General features: G+C 38.2%; 1 long non-coding RNA gene across 1 annotated transcript in view; it reads left to right on the top strand.

The window, feature by feature from the left end:
- Nucleotides 1–12,673, top strand: part of LOC128150763 (uncharacterized) — a 38,142-nt gene that overhangs the window by 16,975 nt on the left and 8,494 nt on the right. The window contains exons 3-4 of the long non-coding RNA XR_008238165.1: nucleotides 9,209–9,318; nucleotides 9,668–9,754. This is a non-coding gene — a long non-coding RNA (uncharacterized LOC128150763). The remainder of the gene's footprint in view (nucleotides 1–9,208; nucleotides 9,319–9,667; nucleotides 9,755–12,673) is intronic.

The following is a 12,673-nucleotide window of genomic DNA, read 5'->3' as shown; positions in this document are numbered from 1 at the left end:
GTAGCCAATTTTGTTGTCCAGTTCCAGAAACAGATGTAGTTTGAATTTCTGTGCACACGGGCATGAGTGCATATGCAGATATAGGCATATATGTATGTACCCTGCTTATTTCCACATGCTCATACTTGATTGAGAAGGCCTACCTGTAACTTTTTCAATCACCCACAGCCTGTAAGCAGTTCAAGCACAGCTCCAGAGCCAGGGTTATGCTTTGTCACTGGAAGGGCTGTGATAATGCACGATTAATCCAAATTCTTGCGAAGAAGCAAGACAGCTGGGACTACTAAGCCTGGCATCACTGGATTGTGGTGATCAAGTTGTGCACTGGAGTAGAGAAACACCTGGAAGCCATTTCCTGCTTGTGAACTGATCTCCCTCCCCCTTCTTCTCAAAGATAAGTATATGCAATGTGGCTTTTGGCCACAGTGAGTTTTTTTGGATTTGTAATGTCAGGAAGGTTTGCTTTAAAGGCACAAATCCAGGTCTTTCCTTACATATAAAACTTCAAAAGATCAATTTTTTCCCTCTGATGCTTTTTTTTTTTCTTCAATTTCTTCTGACTTCAAATTTTTCTAACTCTGAAAAAGTCTTTGCATTTTCATCTTGAAACTGGCAAATGCACTTTAACAGACTAGAAACTGCTTAGGTACCAGCCTAAGCTTTCACACTGCCAATGCCACTGATTGTTGCTTTCTAGCCATACCTCGCTAACATACAACAGATTAAGATTTCCACACACCCCCTACACTCTTACATACTTTAAGTTTCCTTGGCTGTGCAAAGTAAGCACATACTTTGTCCATGAGAATGCCTTTGAGCAGTATCTCTTTTGTCAGTTAAGTTTTTCTTGTGCATTGTCATTCTTGCCAGGAGACATCTCCTGACTGTTTTTTTGGTCTCTAAAAACATTTCATTTGGCAGAATGGTCTCTCTGTTTTAACTGTTGGGTAAGGTGTTGGTCCGCCTGAAATCAACAGGAGCTACCGAATTCTAAGATGCCAGAATTTTTCCCCTCCTGTCTTTAAAACCACTGAAGACTAGAAGCATGCAATGCTTTGTCAGTTTGAAAATGCTTCAGCCTTTTCTTGATATTTTCTGTGGAACTGTTGGTCTTAGAAAAACTAATAGAGGTGGAACACTCTCTGTATTTCTGACACAAGTTTATAAACAATGTCCAAATAATTAATTTTCTTTTTGCTAAAAGAAATCTCAGTTTTCATAACTTAAGTCTACAAACTTTTGAAAACAAATTAAAAAAAAAAAGAGATAGCCAAATATTAGGAGACCAATAAAAATAGTTTTGGGAAGTATCATACAAAATGTCACATAAATATTCTTCAATGGTTTGAGAAAGTTACTTTTTACCTAAAGACATCTGCTTTAATGTACAATTCATTAGTATTACATTATCATACTGTTGCAGTAGTTGTAAGATTTTAATAATTGATTTTGAGATTTTGATCTCTTCACCAGTGGTCTATAACTGCAAAGTCTGAATGCAGGCTTAGCCTCCAAGTCTTGCCAGGGCAGGTAGGACTTCATAGGAAAATCACACTCTCACTCTTTAGAAATATAAATGGAAGCATAAAGTATCAGTGGTCAGAGTATAGCAAGGGCTGGCTCCTGCCAAAGGAGCCAAACATGATACTACAGCCAGCATGACAGAGGCCTTACCAGCCAGGGCCCTGTCCCACAATACCAGAGCAAGAGAGCAGGGAAGGCTCAGGGGAGGCAGCAGGGGTTAAGCCAAAGTCCAAATACCAGGCAAATTTGCAGTGGCAAGGCAGGTCCAACATCAAGGCAGGCAGGCGGTCTGCAGGTCAGGGTCAGCCTAGGAATCATCAGACAGGACCACAGCAACAGGCAGAGTCGAGATGAACCTGGCAAGTCAGCCCAGCTCATATCTGATCAGCAGGGTCTGTAGCCAAGCATACCTAAAACATAGCTTAGGCAGGGACTGAAGGCCCCGGGGTTAGCTTAAATGAGCCCTGCTCTGGGCCCATGGGCAGGGGTGTGGGTGGAGGCCCCAGGTGAGGCTGGTCAGGGCAATTAAATCCTATTGGTGCGCTCAGGCCCCCTGACATAAGTCAGTAGAACATCCAATCTCATAGTTTCATGCATAAGCAAGAAAAGGGGAGAATTATGATTGTGGTTTGACCTGTACTGCATTTTCTGATCCCTGAGTGCCTGATTTCTCAACCAAGATATTACAGTAATGCTATGTCTACCCATAGTTTATAAAAACACAGAGTGTGTTAAACAACTGACTTACGATGTGATGCTTTCGTTTCCACTGAATTCTAGACCATCTGTGCACTAAAAACTTTCTAGACTTGGAAAGAAGATCTGATCTGTTCAGTTCTTTCACTAAGTAGTTACAGATACTCCTGGAGTATCCTTCTGTATGTACTTTGACGTTTATATTTCATTCCTTTTTTCATTGCAATTAAGCATCTGTTGGATCCCAATGCTTGGTTGATACTCCTGTACTTTTGAAGTGTCTTCTTTGCTCATCTTAAACCTTTAAAATTCTCTATTTATGTGCTGTTCAAATTATGAAAATTAATGCAAGGCTTAGAGTTGCTATAGCAGTGTTTCAGGTCACCTGATTTCTGAGAAACAGTTTGGTCCATGTCTATTGATAAGCAATGTTTCCTTTTTCATCTTTCCTAGCTGAGGTAATACATACTGCTATCTCATATTCTGGGACACAGAGCAGGATGTCAGCAGCATTGCAAGATACAATTTTAACAGGCACTCCGTACTTCTTGGAGTAACTCCTGATCAGTGTGCAATGTGTCCAGTTGGCTAACTGTATCCCCCACTCTATAATTAACAAAACACACGATTCTCCTGTTGGCAGAGAGAAGATTCAAAGCATACCAGCTTCTACCGAGTTCTCACTGGGAAATTCAGGCAGAAAGGATATGTTTCAGTGCCTCACACAAAGGGATTTGATCCCAGCAGAGTGTTACAGTAGTTACTGTAGCACAGTCATTTACTTCCTTAGTTCTGGCTGGCCAGGACTAGAAGCAAAAGAGAAACAACAGGTTTTGTTCCAGGTAAAAAGAAACAATATGTAAGAAGTTAAGAGCACCTGTGCTGGGTTACACCAAAAGCCCACCTAGCTCAGTATCCTATTTTGAACAGTGGTCAAGGGTGGGTGCCTCGCAAGAGGAAAATGCTTTTCGATATTTCCTTGCAAAAATTACTTCCTCCACGCCTCTTCTTCAGAGAATCACAGTGGGCAGGACAACTGCATAAAAGCTAGTAATTCATGTTTTATGCAAGATAAAAGGGATCCAGATCTTGCTGATAGAGACTAATAGCGTTGTTGGCTTCAGTGCCAGTTATCTCTGCTGAGAATATTACCTAAAAATTTTACACAGAAAGAATAGTCTAAATTTAGACATTACTCCAGTAGCCATATCAGACTTTATAATCTGTCTACTTTTGATGTCTTCTAGCAGATCATAGCACTGCTCTGTTTCTAGTCTGACATTTTGTTTTGATTTTAATAACCTACTATGAATTAAAATAGCAGGTGCATGGCAACACCGTTTTAGAATGAGGAGTGTTTGATGCTAATAAGCATGTTTAGCCAAGACTTTGCTGAGCCATGGCTTTCATCTTAGCCCATACAGTACATATATGATAAAAACCAATTAACTCCTTAGCTTCTGGCTAAAGGATTGTGAATAGCGCGCATAAAATGTCAACACAAAAATTGTAAGTCAGTGAAGTTATGGGAGATCATTAGGAAAAGAGGAAAGACTCAATGTGGTCATTTGAATAACATCACTGTACTCTGTGTTTTTAATAATAATGCTATCAACATTGGAAAAGCTGGTCGTGGTCTGATAATAGACCGATGCATCTAAAAGGAACAAAACACTACAGAGAAAGATTCCTGCCCAACATAAAAATGAAAGAAAAATGTGGGCATGGACGCAAGCAAACTGCAGTGGAAAATTGAGGGCTCATTGAATGAAAGGGTTAATGAAAGGATTACAAGAATGAACTCCAGCCAGCCAGTGGATTCAATTCCCCTAGATTGTTGGGACAACTGCAAAAGCTGCATATCTTTGTTTCTTGTAATTGCTTTGTTCATTACCCTCCTAAATCCCCAAAACAAACAACAAACAAGCCAAGCCTTCCTGTCACACAGACATATTCTTGCTATTACAAAGGTTCCAGTTGTAAAAACCCTGTCTATTTCCGTGCTTTTTAACATTTTATCCTCCTACCAGATTCAAGGTCAACAGAACTCACAAAGAAAATATTGTAATTTGTTTTGCTAGCAAACTAGTACTTTACTGGAGACACATACTGTGTCAGACTGTGAGAGTGCAGGCTTCATATTTAACCTGACTCCAATTTAGAATTCTGAAAAGACAGCTCGGTCGGACTTGATGATCTTAAGGGTCTTTTCCAGCCTAAATGGTTCTATGATTCTATTACGGGTTTCTGCTACAACAGGTTCAATATGTCATTTAGTTTCTCTTCCAGCTTCTGGGGTAAACCCTATACACTCCAAATTTCTCTTGCATGTTATCAAATAGCGCAAATCTTTTTGCATTCCTCTCCAGAAGTTCAGCAGTGCTTTTGCTTCCCCCAGGCCTGTTGTGTAACTTTTTTCCCTACTCCAAAGCCAGTCTCCATCCTCATCAAGCTGCAGCTTCAGCTGAGGGAAAGAAAATAGACTGGGTATCATTTGAGGCATGGTAAGCTGCCTCTCCATCTTTTCCTCATTCTACTCTTTTTTTGTATGGTGCCTGAAATGTAGCCACCCAGCAGTACCAGCTACCAGCCATTTCAGATATAGTAGTCAGGTTCCTAATTTGTTCTTCAGTTTGTTCCCTTCTGCAGCCCTAAGGATCCTCCCACAGAACCACTACAGTTAGACAAGCAAAGTAGACTGATGATCAAGACATGAAGTGGAGCACAAGGAAAAAACTCTGTGTGGGTCTTGGTCACTGGGACCTCTTTCTGGAGAGTGAGTCCAGCATGGGAACTTGTGCTATATAGATTGGGTCCAGCAGTGCAGACATCTTGCGTATAGTGGCAAGACTGCAGATGGCAAGTTGTTGAACTACTGCCTCAGGAGAAGTGTCCCAGGTCCTTTATGATGGAGAAGTTTTCTGGAGATTAGTCAGATGTCTGTTAATTTTCATACCTTTCAGAAAACCAGCTCAGTAAAGGAAGGAATGATTTAATGTCTAGGAATGGAGCAGGAAAGAGTATTAATTATACTTGATAAAGTATAATTCTACCACAGGAAGAATATATAGAAGTATTTTTGTTATTATCTTAAATTAACCAACACGTAGTATAAATTCCCTGCATCACTGAAGTTTCCAATCTCTCCGTGGCTTCAGTATTTGATCAACATTTCATGTCTCTCATTCTGACACATCAGACTCTGCACCTTCTGGTAGGAAACACCAGCAAAATGGCAGAGCTTAAAGAGAAATCCAACCCACATGACAGAATGAAAGGGATTTCTAGAAGCTGCGTATTAAATTCTATTTTTTTTAAATATTGTTGCTCTCAGATATGACAGTGTTAGAGGTATAATTGCATTCATTCTCAGCAAGGAAACAGAATTGCTTAAGTGAACACTTCCCCCAGCATTTTCTTCTTTGGCAATCAGATGTCTTGATTTAGTTTCAGTTTGGACGAAGCTGTTAATAGGCTGCATTCTGCAGAAGTGTCTATTAATCTAGTAAGTTCAGATGCACTGCATGCATATTTTACATGGGTAAACCTATGTATTTGAAGTCAGTGAGCTTAAGCTGTGTGGCATAATTAGAGGAATGAGCCTCAGGTTGCTTTGTCAAAACATTCTTTAATTGCTGGATTTTAGGATTATTGGATTAGAAGATTAGATGCAATGCCTGGAAATCTTAAATTGGAGCATCTAGTAAAGTAAGGCTTCTCGTGAATCACAGTTACAATGTATCTATACACCTCACAGTTTGTATAAGTTGCTGTAGTAATTGTTCAAAGATACTTTCATGCTAGGACGATAGGATACTAACTATGTTTCTCTGACTTCCCTTCTTTTCTAACACATTTTTTAATTTTAAGGAACTTACTAACTTTTCTCCATGAGAATCAATTGCCAGCTTTCATGTAGTCATGGGTGCTATAGTCACTCTGAGCATGGTCTGTGAATCACTAAGCTTCCTTGCCCATATGTTACTAAAGGAATCCTGATACCAACCAGACATTGCATGGCATTCACCTTGCAGTGTATGTTTATTACTTAATTACATTATGATCAGCAAGCACAGCTACATTTTTTTAAGGCATTCTTACAAGACATACTCTGTTGTCAAAGCATTCTGCTTTGGTTAAACAGCGTCTCTGAGTCCCAAAGAACATGGTGGACTACAGGCTCTCCTCTTTTTTTCTCAGTGCAATAGCAGATTCACTAGCAAGTGCGGAGTCTTCACACATCACACACAGAAATTTGTTCTGTCACTCTAGCTCATCTCACTTCCAGGGGAGACTTAGTACTGCACTCCTAAAAGTTTCTGTGATAAAGATTTCTCCAGCTGCTGGTGCTCTCCCTGCTTGGTCCAACATGTCGCATACTGCACATACAGCTATGAAACCACAAGAGGGACTGTCTATATGCTGTATATATGCATGTGTAAGAGTAGAGAAGTAATGGTGCGATGATAAATAGGTTACCAAATGGGGAGGGAAACTTTGGGCTCTGGTTCAAATCCCTCTTAGGAAAATGCTATTAAGTTGGTCATGTCAATATTGAGCAGAAATGTCTGGTAAATTCTGCTGGGTTTCTGAACCTATAGGTTTAGAGTCCAGATGTTTCAAATGGGACAGTTAATGTAATAGTACTATATCGCTCTTTCCTGAGATGGTTTCATAAGTATTAGGAAGATGACTTTTAATTGGTATATTAAAAAGTTTCAAAAGTTACTACTAATACCCTGTCATCAAGTTTTGTGAAGCAAACAGAAGAGGAATTCTGTTCACAAAGCAATATGGAGACAGCTGTGCTAGCTATATTCCCAAGTCATTAACAGAATAGTCGTCAGCACTTCAAAGCACCATATTCCATATCACTTAGTATTTGCACTGCTAAAATGACAGCATCCAAAATAAAAGCCAGAACACAGAAATGTCCCAGTATGATGAAGATCATGACTGTCTGAACAGAAGGATCAATATGGGAAGGTGTAAATCATATTCTTATTTTCTGGGGTAAAAAAAACCCAAACCACTTTGGTACAATTTTGGCATCCTTTAAAATCAACTGGTATTTTTGTCACTGATTTCCACAAGGCCAGAACTGTGCTTTTTGGGTCGGACAGTCTTGTCAGGATTTAACATACCTGAATTAGCAGAATTATATGTAGTGATAGCTTTCATATTTTCAAATTGAAACTGTAGGAATAAAAAAGATAGCAGTTTATCACTTCCTTCTTTGGTGACAGAGCTCTATCAAAAATAAATGTTTTCACTAAATTCCCAATATTTAAAAAATTTCTGTCTGAGGTAGCACAGAACTCTCAAGTTCCTTTAAAATAGTGATCTGTGTTTCTGTTTAACCCAGCGACCTGATATGAAATGGTTATACTATTAGGTAGCATAAAATAAGGAAATAAATAGCTTAACAAATGGGATACATTTTTCTTTCAGTTGTGGGTGCCTGCTCACTACTGTTGAACTAAAAAGAAAGTACCTGCAAAAACCCCTTGCATGCCTAAACTGAAAAGACAGTCTAACTAAGTCTTGTCTAAGAGTCAGAAGCAGGGGCATCTCTATCACTGACAAGAAAGGGAGCTCTAATGTAGGGCAGGCCTTTTGCCATGATGGCCTCTCAGCCTGCTAGCAGGGATTGCAATCTCCAGGTTCTATTTTCCCACATTTTACACCAGTGTAACTATACTGTCTTCAAAGAATATTCCCCACATGCACCAATTAAGTCTGATCAGAGTGCAGCCTTTCTTTAACTACACATCCTCCTGAAGCACTTATTTTTGTGAGACATTGCAGCAAAACTCATATACAAAAAGCCAGAACACATAGCCTGTAAATAGGGACAGAAGTGGTCACTTCCCACCCCCCACCCCATGCCCTTCAGTATAACTGTAAACTGGAGGCCTTGAAAACAGGAGAAATCTCTGGCCTGTTCTGAATTGCTCTCACAGGTAATATTATCCCCAAAGAGCATGGTACCAACCACACATGATTTGGGGGTTAGTAGAACCACTGCTAACTTCATGTCAATCAATCCTTTTTGTGTGCCACTGGCTCTAAAGCCAGTTGGCTTTTTTTGGCTTCTTTGCCTCTTAAAAGATACACAAGATCTAGTTCTAAAGGTTTTTCTATTCTCAGAGATTTACAGAAAGAGAGAAAAGTGTAGAAAATTATAGTGAGTGTGTGAATCCTGCCATTTAGATTATAGAAAGATTTTTGTAATAAAAAATGTCCTTGCCAGAAGCAGTTTCAGGTTTTTTGGTATTTAGAAATCCCTTGCTAAACAAAGTAAAAATGAATGATAAACAACATCAAGTTTCCTTTGAGCCTGATGTTCTTGCAGCTGCACTCCACTTCTAAGAGTAACTCATTAGCAATTAATTTAGAATGACACTGGCAAGCAGTCCCCAGACTTTAATTAATATCTTTTTGACAAGCTCATAATCTTTCCAGTTAATAAAGTCTCCCTTAAATTACTTTAACTCTGATTTCACTTACCATTGTAAGCAATCGGCATCCAATCTAGGGTACTTTACAGTACTTTATCATTTAAAATGTTTTTAAAAAGAGAATTTACAGTTACATTTTACAGAGTTGAAACAGCATTTGGTGAAGGTCACCCTCAATCCAGTGGCAAAGCTGGAAAGAAAATCTAGGTTCCTGAATGCCCTTCTATTGTTCAATTGATTAAGCAATGGTGCTGTCTCCTGTCTCAGTATCTTGCAAGGAAAGGATTAAATTCCGATTCCAAGTTACATAATTGATTCTTTCCTTTATGCCAATATCAAGATCTTAGAAAGTTACAGTACAATACTGTAACTATAATATAGTGAATTATTGTCTGTAAAAGTATCACTATAGGACAACTTAGGGGTCAACGTTTCATTTAAATTTGTGCACTTAATATACGTGTCTACTTTTGAAAACTTTGCCCTTAAAATTCTGTGTCAGTTTTACCCATATGTCTCAAATACAGAACCAATCTACATGAGGATGTTATGCAGCTGCACTACTGTGTCCTGCGGAATGGGAGATAATACTGTGAATTGGAAAAGATGCTGAGATCAAATCTCCTTTGACCTCTTGGTAAGTCAACAACTTTTATATAAATGTTCTGAAATGTGCTATATGTGTGCCTGTTGCATATGTGTATTATGAGGGAAAAAAAAATTCTTTACTCACCTGAACCCATTTTCTTATGTAGATGCTGTAATGAGGTAATTTTTGATATGTAATATCACCTCAACCTTTCTTTCTACTTTGCATACAAAATAAACTAAGAGGTACACAAGTTACTGTCAGGCTTTGAGTCTGATAGATTTTTTTCAGAATTTAGAAAACTCCAACCACCAGAGTGTAAAGTCTTAAACTGATTACACCTACAAAGAAAGGAGATCTTTTAATTTTAAAGCTAATCAATGTTTTGTATCTACAGACAACTGTAAGAAATACCTGTCTAAGCATTGGATGACTCTACTGTAACTTACTGCCAGGGGAGACTGAAGTACGATCATTTTTGAAGGTAATTTTTGCCAAGTGAGTTTTAATTTGGTGATTCACAGGGGTGGCTTGTTTTAATATTTACTTTTCATGTAAGATGAAGAATGAGGTGAAAATAGGGTATGAAAAAAACAAGATTTGTTTATTAGTGTCCTCCATCTTAAATAAATATAAAAGCCTAATTTAAAAATGTGTCTCATTAACAAGAACATTAAGATAATCAAGATGACTGAGAAAGATCAGTGATGCTATGCAACTTAATTGGGATCCCGAGACCAGAAGACATCTCACCATCTCTAGAAGTTGTGAGCAGTCTGTCTGTGCACCCTAAAAATATTTGCTAGGACCTGTAAAACTGAAAATAACATGTCCCAAACACCCTCTAGAACAGTTTTAGTAGCAACAGGCATCAGCTTGTACCTTAGAATACTATGTGCAAAGGAGTTATTTTATGTTGTTTCTTTGGTTTTGCCTCTTAAGTCAACACTGCGCAAAAAAAAGACGAGACAGATATTAGCCAATGAGGAATAGTGCAAAAGATGTTTTCAATCGGTAGGGTATTCCTCAGCTGAATTTCTATGATTTTTTGTGAAGGTCTTGCTGCCTATGTCAGTATCAGGATGCTGAACTAGAGACCTTATTGCTATGACAATTCCTATGTTTCTGTGGCAATGATAATTCCATTCGAGAAGCCACAAAGCAGAAAATGGTTTCTTACAATGAAACACCAAATGAAACACAACATGATCTTCCCCCTTCTCATGCGTGTTAACTGTAAAAAGTTTCTTTGTGCGGAATGTGGCTCTGATTACATTTCTCTATCCAAAAATAAACATGCTGCAAACGAAAAGGATATAGGGAGGGGGGAAAGCCTGTCAATGGGCCACCCTCAGGAAAACCTCACAAGGTCTACTGTCTGTGCAAGCCATGGAAGAGCTAGGGAAATGATCCCAGCTTGGTGGTCTTATTTTTAATTAAAACAAATGAGGCTCTTTCAGCTGCTGCAGATAAATATTTGATGAAAAGAGACAGGGACAGAGGTCACAAAACTGTAGTAAATAAAGAATAAGACCAGAAGAGCAAATGTTACAACAGCATTTGTAATATTAAATATTACAAATATTATATTAAAAAAATAAAAAATAACTTTACAGATTTCTGTCAAATGTCTAATTTTACTAAGATCATTCCAAAAGTGGGAAGACTAATTCTTCATATTCGTTTTGACAAAGTAGAATGAAAATACAAATGCATATAGCTAAAGAAAAGTTTTTGAGTCACCTTGTTGTACATTATATGCTTAAACAAAAGGGTTAGTTCTTGGGCCATTGATGAGAGAGAAGACTTCAAAGTAATTTGAGAGAGTTTATGTTGATTTTAGATTGACTAGTAGAGTTTTGCTCCAAAATATATATTAAGGATGCACAGTGAGAAGGTGCCTAGCAAAACATAATAGCAGCATCCCTATTGCAATAATCTGTCATAACATTCGTTAAGTCATGTCCTTTATGAATGGTCAATTTTAAAAGGTGAATGTGGACCATTCAACATCTTCCTGTAGTCACGGTTGTATTTACCAGTACACTTGGATCTAACTTCAAACTTCACCTTGCTCTCAGTGGGGATTTACACAGGATGACCTCCAAAGGTCCCTTCCAACTTCAATTACTCTATGACTTGATAGCATTGGGTCCAGATTTAGTTTATCTTTTAGCAAATTAATTTATACCATTCTATGAAAAAACTGATTGGATGGAATTATCTTAAAAATAGGCCATAAAAGAAAGCTGAGTCATGAAGTAGAGGAAAAATTTCAGTAGTTGGCTTTTTCAAGATTGTCCTCATTGATCTTGCCATTCCTGGGTAAAATGGATATTTCCATTGAGTCCAATGAGAATTATACATCTGAGTGTGAAAGAACTGATTTTATAAGTAGGCTTTACAAAACTGTAGAGTGAGTGTGAACCACAGGAGTTTCAATGGAAATATAATATTTAACATGACACCAACATTTAAAAATAGCACAGTGATTCAGGCCACCAGAAGCTGGATAAATTGGTATAATCCAAATTCTGAAAATATAAATAGTAGAGTTATGAATGAATGGAGTTCTGAAATATATACCTGACTCTGAAGATGGTTAAGGAGAGAAAATTAAAAGTTGACTGACTGCTGGGGGATCCTATAGAGCTATAGAGTCCAACAATAGGCACAGGTGAAAGCAGAACAACATCTGGTGACATAAAACAAAAGTTAAACAAGTTCAGATGAGAGATGAGGAACAAATTTTAACCACTGAGAAAAGTAACCTTAGATTGCAGTGAAATTCCCATAATTGGAGGTAATTAAATCAACCTAGAAACTAATGACTATGTATTGGTTAAACTGAGAGGTATGGACCTCTATAAAAACTTCAGGAGGTACTTCATAGCTTACCGAAGGTCAAAATAAATTATCATAATTGTCTCTTCTGGCCACAGCACCTGCTAATAGCATTCAGCATAACGTTGTATCCCAAGCCTCTTGAGGTTTTCTGAAGTTGACACAAAACTCGTAATCCATAGGTCATACAAAATACCTGCCTTTTCTGTTGTCACAAATTTCAGACAAAAACAAAGAGTGATAGTGTCAAGTGCAAAACAATCATACAGGTAAATTTTAATTTGGGGATCAAACATAAAGAACTCAATAGCAACCTTGCTTGGCACACATTTACTTGTGATCTGAGGGAACCAATCTGAACCCAACAAGCTCGCAGAGATAACAGTTTGTCAATTTCCCATTTCAAAGGCAGCATGATAATTGAAAGCTTCCAGATATATCACATGAAAATCAAACTTGCAGCAAACAGCAAACTTTCTGATAAAGGCCTAAGACTAATGCCATTGAAGTCAGTGACAAACCCCAGCATCTTTCAATAGAAGTTGAGTGAGGAGGCTCA

Source organism: Harpia harpyja, chromosome 14, assembly GCF_026419915.1.
Source record: "Harpia harpyja isolate bHarHar1 chromosome 14, bHarHar1 primary haplotype, whole genome shotgun sequence".
Taxonomy (NCBI): domain Eukaryota; kingdom Metazoa; phylum Chordata; class Aves; order Accipitriformes; family Accipitridae; genus Harpia; species Harpia harpyja.
Note: the sequence above shows the minus strand (reverse complement) of the source record. Positions and strands in the feature narration are given on the sequence as shown.